The 26,309-nt window shown below is 40.8% G+C and overlaps 1 protein-coding gene across 2 annotated transcripts in view; it reads left to right on the top strand.

Annotated features, from left to right (window-relative positions):
• The first annotated feature begins 2,215 nt into the window (after positions 1 to 2,215).
• DLGAP1 (DLG associated protein 1) overlaps positions 2,216 to 26,309 on the top strand; it is a 640,732-nt gene continuing 616,638 nt past the window's right edge. For both annotated transcript variants that reach the window (XM_038393158.2, XM_038393157.2), the window contains exon 1: positions 2,216 to 2,475. The gene's annotated coding sequence lies outside the window, so the exon portion shown is untranslated. The remainder of the gene's footprint in view (positions 2,476 to 26,309) is intronic.

Below are 26,309 nucleotides of genomic sequence, written 5' to 3'. Positions count from 1 at the left end.
TTTAACATAAACCCAGTTTTACAGCTGAATCACTACAAGTGTTACTGGTACAACTTTCTCATAGGGTGATACTCTGCCTTGTGTGAAAGGCCAGAGCCATTGCCCTTTCTACTACATAAGGCCGGTTATGAGGCTGCTCGAAGCCAACAAAGCAGATTTCATGTGAGCATGTAGGTCACTCACAGAAACATAGTGGAGTGCATGTTGCCCAGCACTAGAGTTAGCCGGAAACAGTTTATTCATCAGATCTAGCTTTCTTCTTTTTCTCCCCCTGCCCGCCGCCCAAGAATTGTCTGTGAATAGATCTCAATTTACATTAATGTATTCATTGATTGAATGCACTGTCTTTGATCTTATACATTTCCCAAGAACTCTTTGTAGCAAGTATTGCTTTAAGTACAGCATTTAAAATTTGTGTTTATTCGATTGGACATATAATTGCCACGTTTCTGTTCTCTGATTTGGATTAGCATAACCCTAAATCCAGTTTCCACTTTGAATACTGGCAAAAATAAATTCAAAACATTATTTTCTGTGAATATTTTGCAGTGCTCACTCTAAATTTTGGTGTGAACACAAAAAAGAGATGGAATGCAGTCAGGGCAAATTTGTTTAAAAATTCTAACAAATGTTCATTCATAACTTTTTGCGGTATTTACAGATCATTACCCAGCACTCTCCTGTCTGTGCTTTCTTGTAAAGCCATCCTGGCCAGCGTCAACCCTACTGGGATGGTACAGGAATGATTATACCTCCCTACCCCTGTTCTTTGTGGGCCCTGTTGTCACTTATCCATGAGCGAAGAACCCTTTTCCATATCTCTTTGCACAAAGACCTCCAGAATTTACAGCCAGCCATTATTACCATTGTTTATTATTTTGATATAATAATCATAGGTCTGGAAGGGACCTCCAGAAGTCATCTAGTAGTCCAGTCCCTTGCACTCATGGCAGGACTAAATAATCTAGACCATTCCTGACAGGTGTTTGCCTAACCTGTTCTTAAAAATTTCCACTGACGGAGATTCCACAACTTCCCTCGACAATTTATTCCCTAGACAATTCCTGAAAGGAAGTTTTTCCTAATGTCCAACCTAAACTACCCTTGCTGCAATTTAAGCCCATTGCTTCTTGTTCTATCCTCAGAGGTTAATGAGATCAGTTGCCTCTAATGCATATAATGCTGGGTGAAATTTTTCAGACAAAATTTTTTTTACTGAAAAAAGCAGATTTGGGGCCACGAAAACATTTTGCAAATTCATGTCAAATTTTCCTAATTGTTTTTGCTGGGAAAATCTAAATGTTTTGTTTTGATGCTTTCAAAACAAAACATTTCAACTTTTCAATATTAATTTTTTGATTCAAAATGACTTTTCATTTAGCGTGTTGTTTGATTTTTTTAAAAGGTAACCCCCTCCTCAAAAATAAAAAATGTTTCATTCAACCCAAACTTGTGTGTGTGTGTTGTTTCTTTTTTGGTTCACTGAAAAATTCAAAAAAATTCATGGCGGTTTGACCTGAAATGATTTTTTCCTGGTTTGGCCAGGGACCTAAAAACCAGTTATTTGCACAGCTCTAGTCTTGAGTCCCCAATCAGAATTCAGCTCCTCACTAGTCTAGGTGTAGTATAAACATGTAATAATACGAGTCCCACCCCTGCCTATGCCCTGTCTACATTGGCCAGGGCAAGGATGTTAGCACCTTCCTCGCAAGTGCCAGCCTTAACCGTGCTTTTTGCTGTAGTCTGGCCGTTGTCGAGAAGGCCTAATGGAAGCAGTACAGACTGCTCCTAAACTGCTGTGGGCTAATCCCTGCTGCCCAAGGAAGCTGGCATTACATTTCTGGCAAGCCCCACGTGTAAACCACTTTCCCCTGTTCCTCCAGTCTCCCCCCTAGTGCCTCTGCCCCCGGCCCCTCCAGCTCAGCAGCTGTCAGTGATTTCTTTAGTCCCTGGGTGTACAGGTGGAGGGTCTTTCCTTTGCATGCTCTCTCAGGAAGCGGGGCGCCCCGGGCGGGTTTCTTTCCCGCTGCCCTGAAGGGTCAAGGGGGAGGCGGGCTCGCCTGGGCACCCGGCGGCCAGCTCCGGGGGGCGGCGGGGCAGCGCGCAAGCCGCATGCGGGTGCAGGGGCCAGCCCCAGCGAGGGCTGCAGCGACCGCGGCGGTGGGTGGGCGAGGGAGCGCGGGAGCGCGGGGCTCCTCCCCCTCCTCCAGCAGCCCTAACGTGCGCACACGGGTCTGCGAGCGGCCAGTCTCCCTTCCCGGGCGCAGCCAGAGCCGCGCGCTGCAGGGCTCCGGAGCAGCCGCCCGCGCCTGGCCGGGAGGGCTGCGCGCTGCCACGCGGGGCAAAGGCGCCCCGCACACGGCTGCTGCGGGAAGCCTGGCCACAAACAGGGGATTAGCTGCAGCTGCCTCCCTCTTCTCCCCCGTTCCCGGCTCGGCCGCCGGCGCTGGACGGCCGGAGCGCGGGCACACCAAGGTAAAGACGCGCGTCGGTGTTGTTTGCTGGCCGTGTAAACGGGCGGGGCACGCGGGGCGCTGCGTTCTGCCCCTGGCAAGCGGGCGGGCCCCCTCCCCCCCCCGCCTGGCCTCGGGGGCGGCTGCTCCCGGGGGCTGTGGGACTCCCTTCCCGGGGAGAGGTGTCGCCCTCCCCGCCCCCCCCCCCCCGGCTCTGCGTGTGTGTGTGGCGCTTAGCAAACGCGGGCCCCGCTGCAGGCGAGGTCTTGCCGTGACCGCCAAGGAGGCGAGCATCACGGGTGGGGGGCTGGAGAGTGGCGAGGGAAGGCGCCTGAGTCGCGCCCCCTCCCCCCCATTTGCTGCATCGTAGGGCTGGGGAGTTTGTGGCTGGCCCCGCGTTGTGGCTTGCCGCGGGTGTCTGCGCGGGAAGCAGGGAGCCCTCCCTCGCCCGCTGCCCTCCTGACTCCCCCGCTCGCTCGCCCGCCGGGTGTCTCTCTCTCTGGTATTCTAGCAGATTTCCAGTCCCGATCCGCTTGGACTCATTCCTAGTTCACAACACCGTGGGGATGATAACTATGCTAAGGATCGCTGCCCCCCCCCCCCCCCCCCGTGCACCTAGCACAGAGACGCGCACACACACAGGATGGCAGCACAGCAGAGGCTACTAAAAACAGGTCCCTGGCTCGCTGTGTGGGCTTGACAGCTCCTTCGGCTTGCATCCTCCCTCCGCCCGCCACTAGAAAAAGAAGTAGGGTGAGAATTGTGTGCTCTCCCAGCAAAGCCCCGGGTTGGCTATTCCCTGGCACCGAGGGAAGACCCTGTTTTCTGTAGCTCAGGGCGAGCAAATTGAGTAAAGCGGGCTAGGTTTAAAGTCAAACAATGCCCGCTCCGCAGGGCTGGGGAGGGGGATAAGAGATGACACTTTCATTTTCTGGGAGTGCAGCTGCTGGAGAGGCTTTCGAGGCAGAGAGGGGGAAGACATGAAGACTGCATTCGGGAGTCTGCGCTGCTGTATTTAGGAAGTGGAAATCTCTCTCTCTGCGAGAGAGGATGACTGAACAGCCTGGGAAGGATGAATTGGTCATAGTTCCTTGTCAGTTTAAGCTAATGCGTTTGGTTTAGCTGATGCTAAAAGAGGTTCAGCACTGAAATGTCTGGAGGACCCTCGCTAATGAACCCAATGACTAGTTAAGGAACAGCAAACCTGGTCTGTGTGTTTTGTATGAAGGGAATGAGTGGGGAGGTTAAGGCTTTTAGATGAACTAGAAGCTCATTGTCCCAACCCTTTTCACAGTAGAGAGGTGTTTCGCTGTGGCATTTTTTCCTCAAAACATCTAACACAAATAAGCAGCTAAATGTAAACAACATATTGTACAATTCCATAAATGTTAACTGGGCAGCTTCGGAAAAGTCAGGATTGTTTGTCGCCCCCCTCCAGGGGGTAAAATGGCCAGTATTCAGTCTGGGCTAGGACCTGAGGACCACAAGGCATTTGAAGTTGCTGTTAGGGACAGCTGGGAAAATATATGACACTGAGAAGTCTCATTTATGCTATTTGATTAGGAATTTTGGTTCTTTAACTTGGGTTGGGTTTAGGGAAGGCATTTTTACTGCCGAAGATGCTACTCAGTGTTCATAATGGGGATTTTCGTTTGATTTGCATTTTTGAGCAGGAATGGTATACAGAAAGTAAAGGGTGTAAACATGGCCTCCCAGACAATCACCAGGAGATTTTTTTTCTTGTGTCTTGATTGGTAGTATAGGTGGGGATTAAAGGCATTTCAAAAGCAAATTTGGAGAACATATAAATCTTGCATGTTTGTCTTTTTAAAAATTATTTTCTAGATTTCTAAGAGGCAGAGTGGGAGAAATGGAACATATCTTGTTTTGGAGCATTACTCTCACCTACTGTGAACAGATTCAAATATATATAAATCCCCCAGTGTCTTGAGGAAAAATATCACATTTAGCAAGGGCTATTATGTAATTGTATTTTATTTTTGTAATCTAGATAAAGATAAGAGCCAGAAAATATTGTACTGTGTTTATTTTTAAACAAGATTGATGTGCTTATTTAGTCTGGGGGGGGGGGAATGCTGAGAAATTAATATTTATCAGGAACTGCTTTGATTCTATATGTGATTGATTTTTGGATAATATTGTTTTATTCATATTTTTATATTTACTAGAAGCATAGAAATACATTTTTATCTAAAAAGATATTACTATCAGCAATATTTATTGAAAAAAGTAGCTGACATATGATAAAGACCAGAAAACACTGAGAATAGTTGTCTAACATTCTGATAATCACATCTATGCCCTTGATATTAATTTAGAAGTAGATCATCATAGATGACAGATGCTCTCCCTGTTGCATTGCATAATTATTAAACATATACTATTATTAATAAGCATATACTATTTTATATAGTGGTCAATTTTAAAAAGGCAACATTAGCCTGCAAAGGTCTTTGAGATATAGTAGCACACTTCAGAAGTTTCTGCAGATTTGATAGATGTTACCTGTTCCACCCTGTTAAGTACAGGGGTTATCCTGAAACAATTGGGAGTATCTGATACCACTGTTAACTGTTGTTGAATACTCAGTGTTTAATGACAACCACTGTATTCTTTATTTATTTCTTCCTTCACTGTTTTATAATTGTTTTCCTGTTATACTTCCAAATTATTGAAATCAGATGTCAGCTAATGAAAACAAACATCATCACAAATGCTGTATTTGCTAAGAGAGGTAATTAGGTAACTTCAAAAATAAAGTAACAGTGTTTTGCTTTATATATTTTTCTGAATTAAAGGCATTTTTTTCTCAACTAAACTGGCATTTTGATACTACATTTTGTAAATAGTGGCTTAATCAGAGACTGTTCTAGTCTATTTAGTGTTGGATGGCACTTAATCAGAAAAATATAAAATGTGTGTGAGAGATTTTGTGATGTTGCCTTTCCTATAATGATATTGTAGCTGAGGGCAACTGAATTAGTCAAGTTAGCATCTGGGAAATACAAGATGTGTGCATATAGTTAATAAAATAATATATTAGAACTCAATTCCTTAACAAATAACTTTTGAAAATACCATCCACGCAATTTCACACTGTGATTTTCATGCTGTGGTCTCAGAGTGTAAAACTTGATTCCAGATATTCTAACTGCAACAGACGGGCACAATGCCAACAAATCTGTGGTGTCCTTTTAAGAAGATGGAGCTTAAGGCACTTAATCATGAGATATTGTATTCTATCCTTAATCTCTGTAACCAAAATTAATTTTTACAGCTTCTATGGTTTATCTTTGAAGATTTAAGAAGGCTGTTTTTGTCAGGAATATATAATTCATATTGTGTGCCTCTGTTAATTCCCCTATTCAGGTTCCTTTGCTGGACTTTGTGCAGAGGTCCAGAATTTGGATCTCCATGGGAACTAGAAGAATGGAATCCTTTCCCTTATCTCAGGACAAGAATACAAGCATATCCATTCTGTAGCTTCTAACAGCAGTCACTGGCACCATCCTCTTCTATATGGGATTGTTGTTTAGTGACTCTGCATAGTTAGGCCTTTGCTGCTCCCTAATGCTTCCTCTGTGCTATCTCAAATACAGCTGTGGTCATGCAGGAGGTGCACAATATCCTTGCATGGTCTCTCCGAAGCTTGCAACATGCGCAGCAGTGCTGCAGTTGTTGCCCCATGTTTTTGTTCCTTCCATCCCTATAGAGTTGACCTTCATGAATACAGCTTTTTGCTCTTTGGAGAAAGCACTTTTTTTCTGTCAGGCAGTTGGTTTGAAGACCTGCCACATGCTGGCCCGAACTATGTCTAAGAACTCACAGAATTTATTTATTTCATTTCTTTTTATTCCACTTCTGGAGGAATGATGGACCTTTCTTCTTTGTTATGTAGGACTTTCTTGGATAAAGGTTCTTATGGTGTTATGACATGGCTTTGGATAATTTGAAAACATAGGCTAGGGGCAGTGATTTTCTTTTTGTGTTGCTATTTGATGTCCATTTTCTATTTGGGTAAAGATGTGTACTGGTAAAATTGGATAATTTGAAAACATCTGCTAGAGCAACCAGCCTTAATACAAATACTAGTGTCACTTGGGGATCGGTAATTAGAAGGAAGATACTAATTCCAAGTCTAGCTCCTCAAACTACTCTTACTTTGTGGCAAGTTGTTCAGGTCTATACGCTCTCTGGAATAATTCAGGATGCTTTGGAATCATGGAATGTATTTCTGCACCAGGAACCCTTCACTTCCACCATGTTTCCATGGGAGCTACCTCGTTATCCCTTCTTCTTTTTTAGGAAACTGTTCTCGCTATCACATCAATACCAGCTCAAGAAGCCATCACTATATGCAAAACCAGATACCTTTGGAACATGATCTACTAAAGAGAATTGACTTTGCATCCCTTTTCACTGTTTTCTAGTATGTTGACAGTTGCATTTTATTTCTTTTAGGCTGAGGGAACAGTATTTGATCAGTGAGAAGCGATTTTCAAAGGGTTCTCTATAGCAGTGGGCTCCAAACTTTTTGGCTCACGCACCCCCCAGGGAAAAGACTGGAAGACCTGCTGCCACAGACACGCCACCGGAGGGGAACACCAGCCGTGGACGTGCAGAGCTGCCGCCGAAGAAAAAAAAAACTGCAGAGTACTGTCCGGCTGCACTCCTTGTGCCGCGCACCCCCTGGGGTGCACGCATCCCAGTTTGGAGACCACTGCTCTGTAGGATGTCAGTTACCCTTCCCATATCAGAAACTATCATTCCAATTCCACACCATGGTGTTTTTTCCTATATTGTAAGAATTTCAGACCAGCACGCTGTCTCGCAATTCCTTCCTTTCCAACCTCAAACCTACATAAAAAGATTCTTATCCTTTCTGATTTCCCATGCACAAGAAAACTGGCGATCTGAGAACTGTGTGGGACCTCTGAATAAGTGTGTGAAGAAGAGTAAGCTACTAGATGCCAGTAGGTTGTCTTCCTTCAGGCTTTGATTCAGTTGTTACATTTTATCTCTGGAACTCAAAGTTGTGTATTGCCAGTTTGCATTTGATTGTCCCTCAGATTATGCTCAATGTTGTTCGGTCCAATAAAACTCCATTCTGTGCAGGACCTGGATGAGGAGAAGAATGTGTTCCATCTTGTGCTTCCCAGGACTACTGGGGGCTACTTTGATGCACAGCACCAGTTAGACCAACACCACGGTTGCTCTAACTTGTGTTGGTTTGTAACAGCTCCCAGCAAACACTTCTGTTGTCCCTGTGGGGTGGCATAGAGTGATGTAGAGCCTATGTTGGCTCTTACTTCAGCTAAGATTCCTCAGGCTATTATTCAGCAGCCTGGTCTGAGAGCCTGCTTGAACACACTCTCTCTCTTCCAGGCTCAATCTTAACTCCTAGCTAGAGCGCACATGCAGAAAGTAACAGCAGCAGATAACTGCTTTTAATGAGAATGCTCCAGGTTCTAAAGTGGGCTTGTAAAATGGCATGCCTGTGTTTAATAAATAAATAAACATCCCATAATAGAGAGTGGGGGTTTCTATGGCAGCTGCCCTAAAAGAAACTTCTATAGCCAATTCTTTGCTGGTATTCTGCCGCTGTACTGGGAGATGATCGTTTCATAGGCTGAGCATGTAAATATCTCTCTGATTGGGATACTTTTTCTTACTATAATCTCAGTTTATGCAATGTTCATTACACTTGGAGGTTTAACATGTTGAGAACTGCTTTGTCTGATGTTCTCACCTTGTCTTACACATAGTAAAAGTGTTGAGAAATGAAAAAGAAACCTTGGTTTCCATTAGTTCATAATAGACTCAACTGTACTTTTTACCCACCACCTTAGTAAGGGGTTAGTGTGGAGATGCACTGCTCCAGCAGGAGCACTGGGGGAGGCATCATGTCTCAGAGAAACACAATGCCTCATGGAACTCCCCAGTACTCAGGGAGGTCATGCCTGGTGCTATGACTTCTTCAAGGGCATTGAGCATTCTCCCATGCCAATGGTACATCTCTGTGGTATACGGTGGGACAAGAGCCATGGCCCAGCTACTTCCTCTCCTTTTGCTGTTGGCCTAAGGGATGCTAGAAGTTTGAGGGGTCACTCAGGCTCCAATCGTGTCTAACGACTTCACAAGAAGGCTGAAAGAGGCTTCTTGTTCTTCCCAGGCCACACCCACTCGCTGCTTATGCACCTGTAGAGTAGCCGGGCATAATTTAGCCCAGTATTTGCTATTGTGCTTGATATTCCTCCTGTTAACTGTATTGCTGCCATACCTCTTTGTTTTAATCTTTTCTGCCACAGGACAATTCTGTAAAACTCAAGAAGACTGAATTCCTGTAGGTTCTTACAAAATGGGGTTGTGTTGTAGCAAGTCATCTACCCAACTGTTTGCCTCATCTCAGAGAGAGCAGGTCTCTTCCTCATGGAGTAAAAGCTTATTTGATGAAGAGAGGAACTTAAACAAATGTTCTTGAACATATTTGGCAAATATCATTTTTTCTCCCAGTGATGAGGTGTATTACATGGCTGAGAAGCAAATTAGAATAAACAGGGAAAAACTCACACAAAGGATAAATAGTGCAGGTAGGACTTATTTTTATGAGTTCTTAGGTGGTAGCCACACTGGCTGCATCAATAAAATATTACAACCATTGTGATGTCAAAACAAATTAATTTTATCCAGATCCAAACAGGCTAATTGTATAGGTCTGTTAGCTGGAAAACATTAGTATGATGTTATAGATAGTATAATTCAATACATAGCATACAATATTAAGCCATTTTCTATGGGAAAAATCATCCTGAATAGTTAGACATTTGTTTCTAGCATTAATAATTTTAATAAATGTATGCACTGTATGTTTGTTTATATATATACTGACTCAATTAGCATTGACAAAAAGAAAAGGAGTACTTGTGGCACCTTAGAGATTAACAAATTTATTTGAGCATAAACTTCCGTGAGCTACAGATCACTTCATCGGACGCATTCAGTGGAAAATACAGTTACTCCCCACTGTATTTTCCACTGAATGCATCCGATGAAGTGATCTGTAGCTCACGGAAGCTTATGCTCAAATAAATTTGTTAGTCTCTAACGTGCCACAAGTACTTTTTTTTTTTTTTGCAGATACAGACTAACACAGCTGCTACTCTGAAACCTAGCATTGACAGTTATTAGCTCAGTAATTGTGTATCCAAAAATATACTGTATAGATAATTGTTGGTTTTTCACAGATTATAGGGAAATGCTTAAATTTATTTGAGAAACAATCATTCTTAGTGAGAAAAGGCATTATTTTTATTGATGCACTTATTTATGATAATATTTGGTAAAGAGATTAGATACCTGCTGCACTAAATAAACTCAAAATTGCACTATGGAGCCTTTGTTTCATGCCCTCCGAATTTTTTTTTGCTGATAGAAGATTAATCTAAAAGTATTTATAGTAGAGGTACTGATGTTGAAGTTAGTAGAGGCTAATGTGTGGTGAACAAACCAGCTGGCTGTTCACTTATCCAAGAGAGCAGTATTTGTAAATCTACCTGCTAAGATGCTATGAACTCATTTGTTTTATTGGTTCTTAGATTTTCATTTTTAAAACTATAGTCTAAACCACATAGATATGACACAGACACAATCACTTGAAAAATGAGAGGGTTTTTGTTTTTTTCCCCCCAAGAAATTCTGCAGAGATGTCATAAGGCCCATATCCGTTTAATTACAGTACTTAATGTTTAATTGCAGATGAATAATAGTTAGTTTCTAATAGGTTAGTAACATAAGGCAAGATAGTACATGGTAATTAACATTTTCCTCTTAAAATCTGTAAATGTGTATGGTAATTGTGATACCAATAAAGCTCTCTTACCATAAATCAACACCAATGCTCTAATAGATTTCTGGGCTGCAGAATGTTCATGATGCTATTTTACTTCTCTGTAACTGAGGATGGTGTATGTTTGCCATCTGGGAATTTGTACACTGTTTTATAATGGGAGATGTATGGCAAAATTATGTGTGAACAAGGGTATTTGTGCATGAAAAAGAGTATTTTTCTATTCTTTTGTCGTCTCGTCTATTGCTAGTTAAGTGTTTCAGTCATCCAGTCAATAGACAGAAACAATATTGCATGGCTTATGTGACCAATTATACACCACAAATAAATAATGAATGGACTAAGTGAACAGTACATTTACAACCCACAGACAGTTCATTAGCGTAAAGTATTTGGCAGCTATTTGCAAGTTACAGGGGCAGTTTGCAAACAGAAAAAAAGGGATAAATGTAATCAGGTAACTTCTTTGCAACCAGTAATTTGTCCAGTTCTATAAAATATTATTATTAACAATAATTACATCGGTAAATGGGGGATCTAGACAAGTATGAATATCCTTATGAAGACAAGCCTGGCCCCCCAAATTCATGTAAACAAAGACCCATTCATGTGAATGTTCAAAAATCACAAATAATAAAGGGTAGAAACATGGACATGTTCTGCAATACAGTATTTGACTACCTTTAGTTACAAAGCACCAATAGTATGCTAAGTACATATAAAACGAATGCAGCATATTTTGAATTAATGTACATACTTTACCTTTTGCTTAAATAAGAAATGGAGAGTTCCTACAAAAACACTTCAGTGCGTACCCTGGGCTTGATCCGGCACTCACTTTAATGGAGACCTGTTTGATCAGGGAATACAAGACGAGCTCCTTGACCAATCAAAAGCGGATGAGTTTGTTATATGAACAGCAGGTAGGTTTGGGGATGTTCCATTACTCAAATGCTGTACAGACACCTTAATTGATTATGCTTAGCCTACTGCTTACCTGCTATTTTTTTTGCTCTACTTTTGGAGATGAACATATATAGTAAGGGATTTGATCATACCATCTTTTTAGAAGTCCAGTCTTCTCTACAGAGTGTGGAAAAAGTGAGCAAGTGAAAAAGTGAACATGCACTGAATCAATAATACTCCTCTTATTCTAGGCCTAGATTGCCCTTGGGAAAACCTGTCTGTAGCAGAGGACCTTAGGAGGAGAAGGAGGACTCAGCATCATGTTTCAGTTTCTTCTGAACTCTTCAGTCACTGGGACAAGGTTTACAGCCTTTGGAAGTTGGTGCAGGGACTTGGCTCTCTGCCTCCATACCCACTCCCCTGGCAGATTTTGTATTTCTGTGGACACTGCAGGTTGGCTTATGCCATCCACCTTGCTCAGTATTTAAGCTTTTGAACTTTAGTGTGGCCAGAAGAGAGTTGGACCTTTCGTATTAGGTTGGAGAACAGTTGAATTTATGAAGGAAGTCTTTCCTCTAAAACTTAGTAAAGATCAGATATGCAACAGTCTATCACCTGGGGACCATGTATATATGTAAATCGGAGCTGCAAAAAATCTCAAACTACTGAAGTTTGTTATTTGTGTATAGTGAGCTCATGTTAAACTGTTTTTGAAGAGCAGTGTATAATACAGTATGTTGTTATTATTTAGGACTAAATCATGCAAGTCTTTCACACACAACTACACGTGGAGAATACTGGGAGAAGGTTTGCAGGGTCAGGCTCTTATTCTGTAAAACACAACATAGTTCAGAAAGACTTCTTATTGTTGTAAGACATAACAAATGGAGGATTCAGGATTGTGAACAGGTCCAATAGGACTGTGTGTTTTTACAGAACAATTGTGACCCATTGGGAGCTCTGCTGCTCCATTTTAATCTTCTTTGCTTCCCTTACCGTAGTAGAGGAGAATATAGGACTTTTATAAGTGGTTCAGAGATCGATTTAGACATGCTGGCCCACTCAGGATATTTCATGTCAACTTCCTTCCCAACTATAATCTATTCAAAACTGATTATTATGTTGGTCCCAGGACTGTTTGAATAGACTAGCATTGCATTATCCCAGTTGTGTTGTATGAATTGGTCTTTTACAATGAAAGACAGATAAATCTATTTACATTGCATTAGCATTGGGCTGAAGCTTTACATACAAACAGTTGGCCTTGTTTACTGCTCCTCTCTCCCACTCACAATGGTTGCTGGCCCTAAGTCAGCAACATGGATGCAAACCTGGAGTATATACTGAGACTGAGGTTTTCTTCCTTTAAGTTTTGCATTTTTGTCTAGGCAGGATTGATCTTTTAGGATCTAGTCTTACTCAGCCAAGCAGGGAGGGGGTAAGATCCCTTAACCTCCATGCCTTCTTAGTCTACCTGCAGTTTAGTTCTGCCCCTGGTCTCTAGAAACTCCACACAGTGTGGAGAGAGCCTGGGAGTAGCTGGGCAAATGTAAGGGGGAAGTAAGTGGAATCCTTTCAGGAGGAATTTTGGCTGTGAATTTCTTCCTGGGGCTGCTTCTGTGGCAGGACACTTACTCTGGGCTAAACTTGAAAGCCCAATCCAGCCCTTAGTGAGCAAGCCCTTCATACTACCCTTGAAAACACACTTATAGTGTTGAGAATTAACACTCTGTGTTAGTCGAATTCCACTGGCCATGTAATATCACCATGGATACAGTCACAGTGGAATGGGAAAGTTTACCACTATAATAACCACAGCAGATTGATAATGGCAGAGCAAATAGTATTTTGAAAGAATTTTATATAAGCAGATGTGTGCCATACACAAACTGTAAATAATCACTTCATTATTTAGTGTGCTGTGATATATGAATGACTTTTTAAAAATTCAGACTACAGTACAGCTGTACTGTGAAGCCTAATATGATAAAGGTTTTCCTACCACCAGTAGAGTCCAATAATTTATTACTACAATTTAGATTCATAGATGTGGTTCATTCTGTCTAACCAGATACAAACAAATTGTTTTTTATTTGTGTAGTAAGTTATTATTCAAAGCCATAGCTGAATACATTTTTTCATATGATACAGGAATATTTAAAGGACCACTGAATTATTTATTATATTATTATTATTATTATATTTGAAACAAGTAACTTTTTGACCAAACAATTTTTGAAATGATTAGTAGCCTGTGTTTTAGTTTGAGTAATCAAGAGGCCCGTTCCTATGCCTAGTGAAATTAATTGTACATCTCCCATTGACATCACTTGGAGCAGGACTGGGCCCTGTGTTAGATACTGAAACATACAATGTTTGTAACCCAGGTAGTCATTTTCTGGTTTGTTCATCCTTGTTAAGTATTGTTTTAAGCTTAACTGCCTGCTGTGTGTTTTGCAGAAGACAAATTATAGCAAAGCCACAGTATAGTGAACAAAAATTTAAAATGAATTAATCAGTGTGTGGACTGCACACATTGAAATCCGTGAAAAATGGATACATAAAGAAAAAAATCACATTTTGGTGTCTGAATTTTCAGATTAGTCATGGATTATTGCCCACAAACAATTTTACAGAACCTTAATGAATAATACTTCCTGTCTGATAGGTTCCATTATTATCTTTACAATATTCTGCTAGTCACACTGAGTAAATTCATTGGATTTTCACAGGGATAAATTTGAATAAATGCTGTAATCTGTCAGCATACTTACTTAAATTTAGTACACATAGTTGCAAGGGTTGTTTTTCTACCCACTGTAAAAATCGTAAGGAAAAATGCTGAAAACATAGGATTAATTTGGCTGTATTTAGAGTTGGGTAAATACTCTTTTGGGGAAAAAAAAGACAAAATTAATCATGACTTAGTCATTTAACTATTTTTACTAGTTCTGTTTGTATTTAATAAAAAAATATGAAATCATAACAAATACTAAGGAAATAGTTCTGCCAAAGAACATTTTTTAGCCTTTTCATAATGTCAAAATAGGCCTGATCCTGTTTTCCTTGGGCACTCATTATCCATTGATTTCAGGTAAATTCCTACCTAGTGCTGCAAGGAAGCACAAATTACATTTTAATTATCCTATGTCTCAGGAGACATTAAGCACCAAAGGCCAGGTTCTTCTCCAGCATATCATCAATAAGTAAATGGAGTTATACCAGGGATGAATGTGACCCAATGCCAAATTCAAGTAGGTGTGAAACTAAGTACTTGGAGCCAAGTACATTATGTTGGTTGTTCTGGAATTCTAATTTTTGGAATATGATATGTACACATACTTAATTCTCTGATCTCATCCAATACTTTTCTGAAGAAAAGTGACAGTTTGACAGGGGTATTGCATCACTGGCTAAAGAAATGGGAACAAATTCACCTGTGATATAAATCTGTTAGATTATGTCAGGAAAGAATTTGTTCTTTCATAGAATCCTAGAATATCAGGGTTGGAGGGGACCTCAGGAGGTCATCTAGTCCAACCCCCTTCTCAAAGCAGGACCAATGCCCACTTTCGTGACTTAATATTCTATAAGTGCCACATTAGGCATCACAGTAGACTGAGGTTAAGATAAACAAGCATGAAAAGTGCAAAGGAAAAGGCTTATCTTCTATGCAGTAATATTATAATTTGACAAATCCATATGTATGAAGCTGAATACAGTAGCAAATAACTGAAAAATTTTTTCTGCTTATAGCTTTAAAGAAATGTTCACTATTCAGCTTAACTATATTGTCAGGCTAATGAATTTGAAGCAAAACTGTACTTTGTAAAAAGAAAAGAATTTATATATAAATTATGATTTAAACCACAGAAGAAAGCTACACCAAACTGAAACAGTCTAAATAATTTTTAAAAAGAAAAGGAGTACTTGTGGCACCTTAGAGACTAACAAATTTATTAGAGCATAAGCTTTCGTGAGCTACAGCTCACTTCATCGGATGAAGTGAGCTGTAGCTCACGAAAGCTTATGCTCTAATAAATTTGTTAGTCTCTAAGGTGCCACAAGTACTCCTTTTCTTTTTGCGAATACAGACTAACACGGCTGCTACTCTGAAACCTGTAAATAATTTGTGTTTTTGTTTAGCTTAACTGTAAATAATCACTTTGTTCAAGTGACCTTTGTCAAATCAAGTAATAAAAATGTACAGCAAAGCACGAAAGTAACAAATCAGTCTCTTCGAGCTTTAAAATATTTAGGCCTGTATTTATGATGACAGTTTAGAAGTGAATTTCCCGTTTCACAGATGGTAAATTAAATAGTTAATTTCTGCAAGTTCAGACCACTTATGTTAGTTAAATAAAAAAGGTTTTGTTACAAATACTTAATATAATACTTCATTAATGTGAAAATGGTAAATTTATAAACAAATTACAGTGCTAAACAAACTGTAACAAATACCATTCTTTTCCACATAATTGTCTGATACATGAAATTAGTAAGGGGTTAGAGGGAAAGCATGCTCATATTTCTAAAAATCTATCATTAATTACAAAATTTAGTTTATCAAGAACCTGAATTGCAATCCATTTATATTAACTTCAGTAAGGTATTCTCTAAGGTCAGACTGTGTTAGAATTGTTGAGATACCATCATAATTTATATACAAAGTAAAATCCTCCTGGCCATGTTGAAGACAATGGCAAAACCCCCATTGATGTAAATGGGGCCAGGATTTTACCCATTGTGTCTCATTGAGTTGCCCCCAAAAAAGTTTGTCACGAATCCTGACTGTAAAATGTACGTCTAAAATATTTATCAATATAGAAATAACTTGTGGTTTTGTATAAATGGAATAATCCATAGGACCTTGATCTGCTGTCCGTTTAAGTTAACAGACTACCATTGACTCCAATAAGCACTGCATCAGGCCCTCTGTACGTATTTTTTTAAAATGTCATCAGTGATTCATGTGTCACTACATAACATATTTGTGAGAATTTTAGTGTTAGAACTAAAACAATGTATTACTGAACAGCATAAACATCTATGATTGTGATCATGTGGCTAGAAGTAACATAAAAAGCAAGAACATGCTGAAAAAAATAGCAAATGCGCCTCCAAATAGAATGTAATGATCAAAAATGGAGTTTATTGACACAATAAACACAGAAATACAAAGTGATAACACTGATATGCTAATAAATTAATCAAATGCAAATTCTGAACATACACAGACAAAAACAGCTAATTAAAAACAATATATAAAATACAAAGCAGACGTTTATTGATAAAGCCTTCTAAGCTCTATTAGGAAGCAGCAGGATTAATAGATTCCAACAAATCAGCCTGTCAGTAATTGGGGAAGTGCTACTATATATACTAGGCCCCAGACTCCTCCTTTTTTTCTCAGGTGGTAGGGTTAGCCTATTAAAGTAGCTGATTTTCATTGCTGGTATGTCATTTCTCAGGATGCCTTGCATGCTCAGAACAGTGTCAAGTACAGGCAGACTTATAAAAATAAAAAAGAAACCATCTCTTTTTTTTTTTTCCAAAATAGGTTCAATGATGTATTATTTCTGTGCAAGGGAATAAAAGTCATGCAAGGTAGCATTTCACTGTAGCCTTTCTGACTACAGTGGGATTTATGCATGTGCTTAAGTGCTTTCCTGTACAGGGATGGACTTAAGCACATGTTGATAGCTGTGTTTTTGTTCTGTTGTGCCCAGAACAGCAAGTGTCCCTTATTATGTGTGTGATGGGTTGGATCACAGAACACCCCTTGGAAACTGGCAACTGATGTTCTGAGACTACTTCTAACCCATTTTCTCTGCCAGCTTGGTACTCCAGTACCTTGCCTGTTTGAGCCAGACACTCTTTCTGGCTGCAAACACAGACCCAGGTCTGAACAACGTCCTACAAACTGCAGGTTTAACTGAAAATAGCTTAGGAAGTGTTCCTGTCTCCCAACTCCCAGATGCCCAGTTCCCAATGGAGTCCAAACCTCAAATAAATCTTTTTTTACCCTGTATAAAGCTTATACAGGGTAAACTCATAAATTGTTCACCCTCTGTAACTCTGAGAGAGAGAGATGCACAGCTGTTTGACCCCTCCCCGGTATTAATACATACTCTGGGTTAATTAATAAGTAAAAAGTGATTTTATTAAATACAAAAACTAGGATTTAAATGATTCCAAGTAATAGCAGACAGAACAAAGTGAATTACCAAGAAAAATAAAATAAAACATGCAAGCCTATGCCTAATACAGTAAGAAAGTGATTGCAGATGAAATCTCACCCTCAGAGATTCTCCAGTAAGCTTCTTTTACAGACTAGCAATCACTCCCACCCCTGTGGTTACTGTCCTTCATTCCAGTCTCTTTCAGGTAATCTTTGGGGATGGAGAGGCTCTCTCTTGAGACAGCTGAAGACAAAATGGGGGAGTTTAAGCGGTTTAAATAGACCTTCTCTTGTGGGTGGACTCTCCTCCCTCCCCATGTGTAGAATCCCCAACTACAAGATGGAGTTTTGGAGTCACATGTCCGTACATGACTCAGAATTTACAGGTAGCAGCCATGGTTCACATGCTACTTTGAATGTCCTCAAGTAGACTTCTTATGTGGATTGGAGGTTTCCAAGATCCATTGTCAGTTAAGTGTTTATTGATTGGGCAATTAACTTGCAAATTCCTTTCTAAAGAAGCTGAACAAATGCTTTACTAAGGCTACTTAAAATGAAACAAGTGCACAGCCAATATTCATAACTTCAAATACAAAAATGGTACATGCATACAAATAGGATGAATATATAGATCATAACCTTTACAGAGATATGTTACACGGCATATGTAGCATAAAACATTTTTCAGTTATGTCATATATACATTCATAAGCATATTTCCATAAAGCATTATGGGGTGCAGTGTCACAATGTGTTTATATGAGTAGACCAATGGAAGCCCAAACTCACATGGGACCACAAGGTGCTACTGTAATAGAAATAACAATAATGAATATGCAGAATGGGCAGAGTGTGCAGACTTAACTTTCCTTTTACTTGACTGTTGAGTGCTTAACTGATCAACTTTAATACTCTCTTAATGTAGGTTTTTTGTATGAAATGCTATTTTGGATAATGAGGCTCACATATTACTCTTTGTGCGCTGAGAACCAGCTATTCAAAAGTGCTCAGGGCACACAACTAGGGCCAGATTTTCAAAAGAGCTGCTCAGCCAGCAGCTTACTGTGTTCTCAATGGAAACTGCTGAGTGCAGAGCACTTCTGAAAATCGGCCTCTAAACATCATTCATTTTTCTTCCTCATTTATTATTTCTAATACAGTAGCACCTTGCTGTCACCCCTTTTCCTTTGTATTTGTCTAGTACTTGTGAGCCCCTCAATACTTCTCTTACCTTCACTTGCACATATTGTGAGTCTATCAATAAAGTCCATTGTGTCCCTTCAGTGTTGGCTTTCGAGTGGCTTTTCTCTGTCTAATCTCTGGTGGAGTTCTAGTGATCTTTCTCTTGAGACCGAGTTTGCACCATTGTGTAACCAGGACATTCACCTATCCGACTTACTGGCATGTGTACTAGCATTTTAAAAGGCACAAATATTAACGGAAAACAAACAAATTGACCCATAATCCACAACCCTCCTGACAGTCATGACATCACCTACTCATTAACAATATTGTTCTCAACCTGAACTTCAGAGGCTAAATCTTTAAAGCTCTGTATCTGAGTTGAGCTTACCATATACATATGGACAATCTGGTACTTGTGCAAAATGTATATTTTTCATGTTGAAATATTGTGCATCTCTGCACCAATTTTTGGAATCCAGTTTAGGCTTAGCTTTGGAAAATATAGGCAAAGCAACAGAAAACATGAGAGAGAGAGAGAGAGAGAGTGCAATTACATAGTATCCCAGTCCTAAAACTACAAGGTGAAATTACAGTAACATCTTAGGACTGAAGAGAAAATGACTTGTGCTTGATTTTTAGGAATTAAGAAATGTTTTTAGAGTAGTGGGACCATTGGGGTGTGTACTACCAGTACTCTGTGCTTCCTTCCTGTGCATGCAGCTTAGTCCTGTGATCCTGAAGCATCTGGTGCTGTTTTATATAGCTGAGGTGTCAGCCTTCTAATGTGACTCTGGGATCTACTATTGAAGGTGTGATGGATCTGCTATGCAGGGGACTACAGTGCCCATCAGCACTCTTCCTAGTGCACTTCCCTTTCCCCTGATGAGGTAAGGGAAAAGTCCTGAGCCAGGAAGTGCCAGGCTCCCTTGGGGTGAGGTGGATGCACAGCAAAGTGGGAGCTGCAGGAGAAGATGAAGCATGAGCCATGTGGCAAATGGAGCTGAGGAGAAGCCCTAAGAACGGTACAGAGCTGCAAGTGCAACAGGCTGTGACTGCAGGTCTGCGTGGGACATATGGGAGAGCAGCAGTGACTGCAGGGAACCAGTGTGGAGGGGCCCTGATGAGGGATACTAACTGGGCCTGGCTTGGAAACCTGCAAGCACCTATTCACTCAAGTAGAGACTGCATTTGAGAGGACAGCTTAGGCACTAGGCCTGACTCTCCATTTTACTGCTCCAAGTACCTAAGCAAGAACTGCTATGGCTCACTTTGAACTGTATCTGTTTAAGCCTCCATACCTAGGTATTTGTAGCCTTTCCCTTTCCTGCCAGGTCCATTAAAATTCCTTTTCCCTTAGCCATGTGCCTGAGTGGTTACTGGGACTAGCAAGGCCTAGCTCCTGGAGCACCTATAGTGCTTGCCTCTGACTTGCAATACACCTTGCATGCTACTGGAACCCTGGGGGTTTGGTGTCCTGGGCAGTCCCAGTAATTACAGTGCTGAAAATCTTGACACAAGGCCCAATAGGCAGCAGAAGAGGGGATTGTGTGCTGGGAGGTGCAGCACAGAAGAATCTCGGAGGGAAGGCAGGGACTGCTCTTCAGAGCTACTGACTATGATCTCGGGGAAAGGATTCTATTCCCCATGGAACATCAGAGCCAAAACCCCATTTCCCTGGGTTTATCATGTTTCTCAATAACTGAAGATCAGAAATGTATTGTAATGGTTGTGGTCATGTATGCTTAGGTGGACCATATATTAAAGGCAAGCAAAGATTGCAAAGGTAAGCATTATAGTGCAGATGCAACCCTTTTCTGTATAAGCACTATGACACGGCATGGGCAAGCTTAGTTCTGGTATCACCTGGCTTTTCAATCCTACCTTCTTTTAGTGTTTAGGTGTGTTATTGTAAAGTGCTAAATTTTTAAATAATGAACTTAACTCCTCCTCCATCTGAAGTTCCATATTGTAGAATCACATTGATTCTCACATGGGTCAAGAGCAGCATTGGGACTGCTACAGCACAGAGTTCCAACGAGCTACTGGAGAAAGAGGTAGCAGTAGTAGGCTGATATCCTTTATGTGGCCCAGCCACCAGCAAGAGTTAGGATGCCCACTTTGCCAACTAGTTTCACAGATACTTGCTGATTGCAGAGGAATATGGAAATTCAGGAATCCTGAGTTCTATTCCAGGTTCTGGAAGGGAATGTTATTTAGAGGTTACAAAAAGAAAAGGAGTACTTGTGGCACCTTAGAGACTAACAAATTTATTAGAGCATAAGCTTTCGTGAGCTACAGCTCACTTCATCCTGCTTTGTCACCCCCAGCCTGAATACATCTGTTTTTGTCCCAAACCAGTCTGCCCTTCTGCCCACCTTTGCTCCTATCCCCTCAGTCTGCCTGTGCCTTCTCTCTCTTTCTATTCTGCTTCGGTGCCCCCCTGTTCCTCCATAGCCTTTTTCTGTCCCTTGGAAGCGCCTCATCCCTCTGCAATTCATTCAGGATTTCAGTCCTCCTCCTTTTTCATGCTACCTGGGCCACTAGCACCCCGAACCCCTCCTGAACCCCTACCCCAGCCCAGTGAAAGTGAGTGAGGGTTGGGGAGAGTGAGTGATGGAGTGGGGGGGATGGAGTGAGTGGGGTGTGGCTTTGGGGAAGAGGTGGGGACTTGGGGAAGGGGTGGGGTAGATCCTGGGTTGCCCTTAAATTCTAAAAGTGATCTTGGGCATAAAAAGGTTGGAGACCACTGGCATATACAGAGCTGTTTTTAAAGTGTCACTGTGAGCCGCACTAGTTCAAGTGTGTGGACCTGGTCTGGGAGTCTTGCTCCCTGAGGGGTTGTAGATGGGCCTTAAGGGAGCTACTGTTTGGAACCCTGACAACGATAATTAGGAAGGTCTTGGGATGTGATCAGGTGGACTTGCGATGCGTTGAGAAGGGCTAATATGATTAATGTGATTTGGGGATCCACACCCACACTGTATAACGTGAAGTACTGAACACTTTCATGATCTGTTCCAATAAATAGCCCCATCAAAGGAGAAACAAATTAACTGCAACATGTGGTTCTGTGGTACCAAAAGAGGGGAAACACAGGAGATGTCCAGATGCAAAGTTAGGGTAAACTGATTCTCCAAGGACAGCATGATAAACATTCAGTAGGGGCACGTCCTTGTTTAGGAATAGGAAGTAGTGTAAATGTTGCTAAATATGCACTCTGTGTTATGAGCTTGTGATGTGATTCCTAGCAAGTGTAGATGAACCCATGCTAGCTCTCATTTGAGCGAACATGCTAAAAATAGTGTAGCTGGGATAGCATGGGCGGTGGTGGCATGTGTTAGCAGTCCTGAGTCATGGGATTCAGCTGAGTTTTTACTCAGGGTGGCTAGCATGGTACTGCCCCCCTTCGGTGGCTGCACTATTTTTAGTGTGCTAGCTCAAATCAGAACTAGCATGAGTATGTGTATGCAATCTGGGAATCACACCCCCTAGCTCATAGTGTAGACCTAGCCATATAGGCATCCAGATGTGATGGTCTGCAGTAGTGCCTATATTGTTGAGGGGCAATCTAGCATGTCTATTTTTATGTATAATCCTCTTCCAAAGCTTCCAAACTCTGGGGATATATCAGTTATGAATAGACCCAGAGCTGTTAAAATCTGTTCAGATGCTGTAGCTTCCAAACTTCTTGTCTGTGAAATTCGAAGGAAACAATCCAATTAAAAACTGAAGTGTGTTGTCCTTGAAAATAACCAGAAATACTGTAATTCAAAGTTTGAAATATTTCCTTTTTTGGTAAGCCCATTTACAGTTCAAGTTACCCGTATCACCTTTTTAAACTTAGATGCACTGTAACTTGCTAAGACTCGCGCTACAAGTGCTACAACAGTAAAGCTGTTGCACTGTAGCTATGCTGAGGTAGTGTAGGCACTTTAGAGCGACAGAAGAGGTTTTTCCATCACTAGTAAATCTGTCCACTGGAGAGAAGGTAGATAGTTGATGGAAGAATTCCATAGCAATTGGGCTTATGTCGACTTTACTACGTCTCTTGGGTGTAGTTTTTTTCACACCTGCTGAGTGACATAGCTAGGTCCACCTAAATTTTAGGTGTAGACCAGGCCTTAGTCAGAATTTTACTGGCCTCGTTTAAAAGATTAAAAGGTGCTGCTTATAAAATCTTTTAAATGAAGTACTTGCTATGTTTGTCTATGTATGTGTGTTTAACCCTCTCCCCCTTTTATTCGTGTTCAACCAAAAGCCTTATTGCTCTAATTGCAGCTGCTGTTTCTACTTGCTCTGAGTTGGTATGGAAACGTTCACAGATAAGATGGCAGTAGAGGCTTGACTGACTTCAAACAAGTAGTTGCTATTTCAACACACTAAAGGGAGTGCAGGAAATTGTTATCCATGGTCATAGCTGTTTTGAAGGTGGTGTAAAATTTTTCATTAAGGGCAGATGTTCCTGCATGTGCACACTTCTCCCTTGGTTAGAAGTTGGAAGCTCCTGACCAATTACTAATGAGGTCTCTCTGGATAAAAAACTGGCAGCCATTTTGAGCACCAGTCAGATCCAGCCCAGCAGGGAGAAGATAGAGCTCCCAGGGGTAACCCAGACTAAACCTGTGGGTTGGATCTCAGTACAGTTTCCTACAATTTTATGGAAATCAGTGGCATGGAGAATGTGGAAACACCATGAAGGAGACATTGTAGGCTGGCAGCCAAATATCTTTGAGCTGTATCTTATTGACCCAAGGACAATGTATGAGTCTAATAGCTACAGCAATTTTAGGGGTGTTTAATTTGCAATTGTGCATGTGCTCAATATGTGGATGCCATAGTAATTGGTTATGTGGTAAAACTAAATGATTTTGTGTAATTATCAACATAATACCAAGGGTGAGCCTACATGAAAACAAAAGTCCCAATCTCTACTCATTTTGTGCGGTTTAAATATATATATTTTAGGGTTTAGGTGCTGTTATATTCATCTTAAAGGAAAATAATTCATCTCCAGTTAGTGGTAGTCTAGCTAGGGAATGTTATAACTTGTGCTGAAATGGTTTCTTTTGGAGTGTTCGGTAAGAGAAGAAAAACATGAGACTTAAATGTGTTTGTGTGTTTGTAACTGTCTGGTAAAGACTGGTAGTGGATTCATTTAAAAACAAAAAGTCAGTCCTAATATCATGTTCACCTTCTAGCATTTAGAGGATTCCTATAGGAAAAACATTTTATACAACTGTAAAATAGAACTGTGGTATTTCATATACTGTGGTGTAGTCATCATCAAACATATACAGTCTACTGAGGACTGCTGCACCAACCAGAGTAACCACAGTTGATAAAATTGTAAAATGAAGTTCCCAAGACTGACACAATGCTGCTAATCCATAAATCTCAGGGGCGGCCTCACAGGTGAAGCCAGAGAGGTTAAGGTGTGCACCCTTCACATGTCGATGGAGATCACAGTGTGCTGATGTGTTTTTGTCCATCCTGACAACATGGCTGAAGGGTATGCAAAGCCGCTTTTAACGCAGTGAGTGATTGGAGGAAGGACAGATCTCTGTAAGATTATGGCATATCACACACAGTTGAACCACTTTATGAACATAAGAACATAAGAAAGGCCATGCTGGGTCAGACCAAAGGTCCATCTAGCCCAGGATCCTGTTTTCCGACACTGGCCAATGCTGGGTGCCCCAGAGGGAATGAATAGAACAGGTAATCATCAAGTGATCACCTATTCCCAGTTTCTGGAAAACAGAGGCTAGAGACAAGATCCCTGCCTATCCTGGCTAATAGCCATTGATGAACCTATCCTCCATAAATTTATCTAGTCAAGGATTTGTTATGCTCAGGATTTGGTGCTGACAGTGCATATGGAATGCCTCTAGCTATTCCAAGTCTGGTTGTAAGAGGGTCCAGCTTTCTGACTCATATAGCAGTACGCAGGTTTGACAGATCCTGAACTTTGTCTCAGTGCAGACATTTTTGTGCCCAAAAGTGAGACATTGACTTCATGCAGGAGACGGTTGGACCTACTTGTTAGAGTGCATCCTGTTTACAGCGACTGTTTGAATTGTGATTGCAGCATAAGCTGATGAACTTGTCAACGCTCTTCACAGCGCTTGACCCCCATCCTGCACCAGGGTTCTGGACCAGGGTCTTCTGCCATGAATTGTTCAATCCCATAAAGCAGGCAAAATTTGGAAACATCTGTAATGGTAGTTACTGCAGACTGTATACTTTTTTTAATGGCGACCTGTCATAAAGGGAAGGTAAACACCTTTAAATCCCTCCTGGCCAGAGGAAAACCCCTTTCATCTTTAAATGGTTAAGAAGCTAAGACAACCTCGCTGGCACCTGACCAAAATGACCAATGAGGAGACAAGATACTTTCAAAGGTGGTGGTGGGGGAAACAAAGGGTTCTCTCTGTCTGTGTGTTGTTTTTACCAGGACCAGAGTAGGAATGCAGGTCAGATCTCCTGTAAAGGTTTAATAAGCAATCTAGTTAGATATGCGGTAGAGTCCGTTTTGTTTAAACGGCTGATAAAATAAGTTTTGCTGGATGGAATGTGTACACCTGTTTTTGTGTCTTTTTGTAACTTAAGGTTTAGCCTAGAGGGGTTCTCTATGATTTGAATCTGATTACCCTGTAAGGTATTTACCATCCTGATTTTACAGAGGTGATTCTTTTACTTTTTCTTCAATTAAAATTCTTCTTTTAAGAACCTGATTGCTTTTTCCTTGTTCTTAAGATCCAAGGGTTTGGGTCTGTGTTCACCTGTGCAAATTGGTGAGGATTTTTATCAAGCCTTCCCCAGGAAAGGAGGTGTAAGGCTTTGGGGGGGGGTGGGATTTTTGGGGGAAAGACGTTTCCAAGTGGGCTCTTTTGCTGTTATATTTGTTAGACGCTTGGTGGTGGCAGCAATAAAGTCCAGAGACAAAAGGTAAAATAGTTTGTACTTTGGGGAAGTTTTAACCTAAGCTGGTAAAAATAAGCTTAGGGGTTTTTTTGTGCAGATCCCCACATCTGTACCCTAGAGTTCAGAGTGGGGAAGGAACCTTGACACGACCTCTTCCAGTATTATTCCTGTATACAAGATACCATAGTTTTACAATGTATGCCTCTTATGTCTTTTGACACCCCAGAAAATATTAATGTTACTCAAAAAGGGTTTGAAGTAGCCCTTTTTATTTAGACTAAACTGTGCTTTCATTTTCCCTAATGCAATGAATGGTATTGGCATTTCAGCCCAGTAGCAGAGAACCTGTTTGTTCAGTAGTTGAACTATATGCTCCAAAGAGAACTAGTTGCTGTGTGATTAATTACAACTTTGTAATGTTTCATTTATTTAAGTACCTCACTGCTGCTGGTTGTTTCCCAGGGAACATAGAGGTTACCTGTTGGTTCAAGTCTATTTTTAGTAACTACATGTGACTAACTTATTTTTGTGGCAGAGGCAAATTAGATATATTTGTTTTCCTAACTGTTGAAATGTTATGTTAATAAGATTGCATTTTAGAGGCATTATTTGGTTATGAACAGAGTTAGTGGATTAAGCTACACTCTTACTGAGAATAAATGCATTTTATGCTTCAACAATTAATGACATTTGACAGAAGCGAACATGAATTTCAAAATAGACCAAAATTAAGTATCTCTAGAATCATTTCAGTGGTTGCTTTGTGGCATTGATATTATTCCATAATTATATC

Source organism: Dermochelys coriacea, chromosome 2 (assembly GCF_009764565.3).
Source record: "Dermochelys coriacea isolate rDerCor1 chromosome 2, rDerCor1.pri.v4, whole genome shotgun sequence".
NCBI classification, from domain to species: Eukaryota; Metazoa; Chordata; order Testudines; family Dermochelyidae; genus Dermochelys; species Dermochelys coriacea.
Note: the sequence above shows the minus strand (reverse complement) of the source record. Positions and strands in the feature narration are given on the sequence as shown.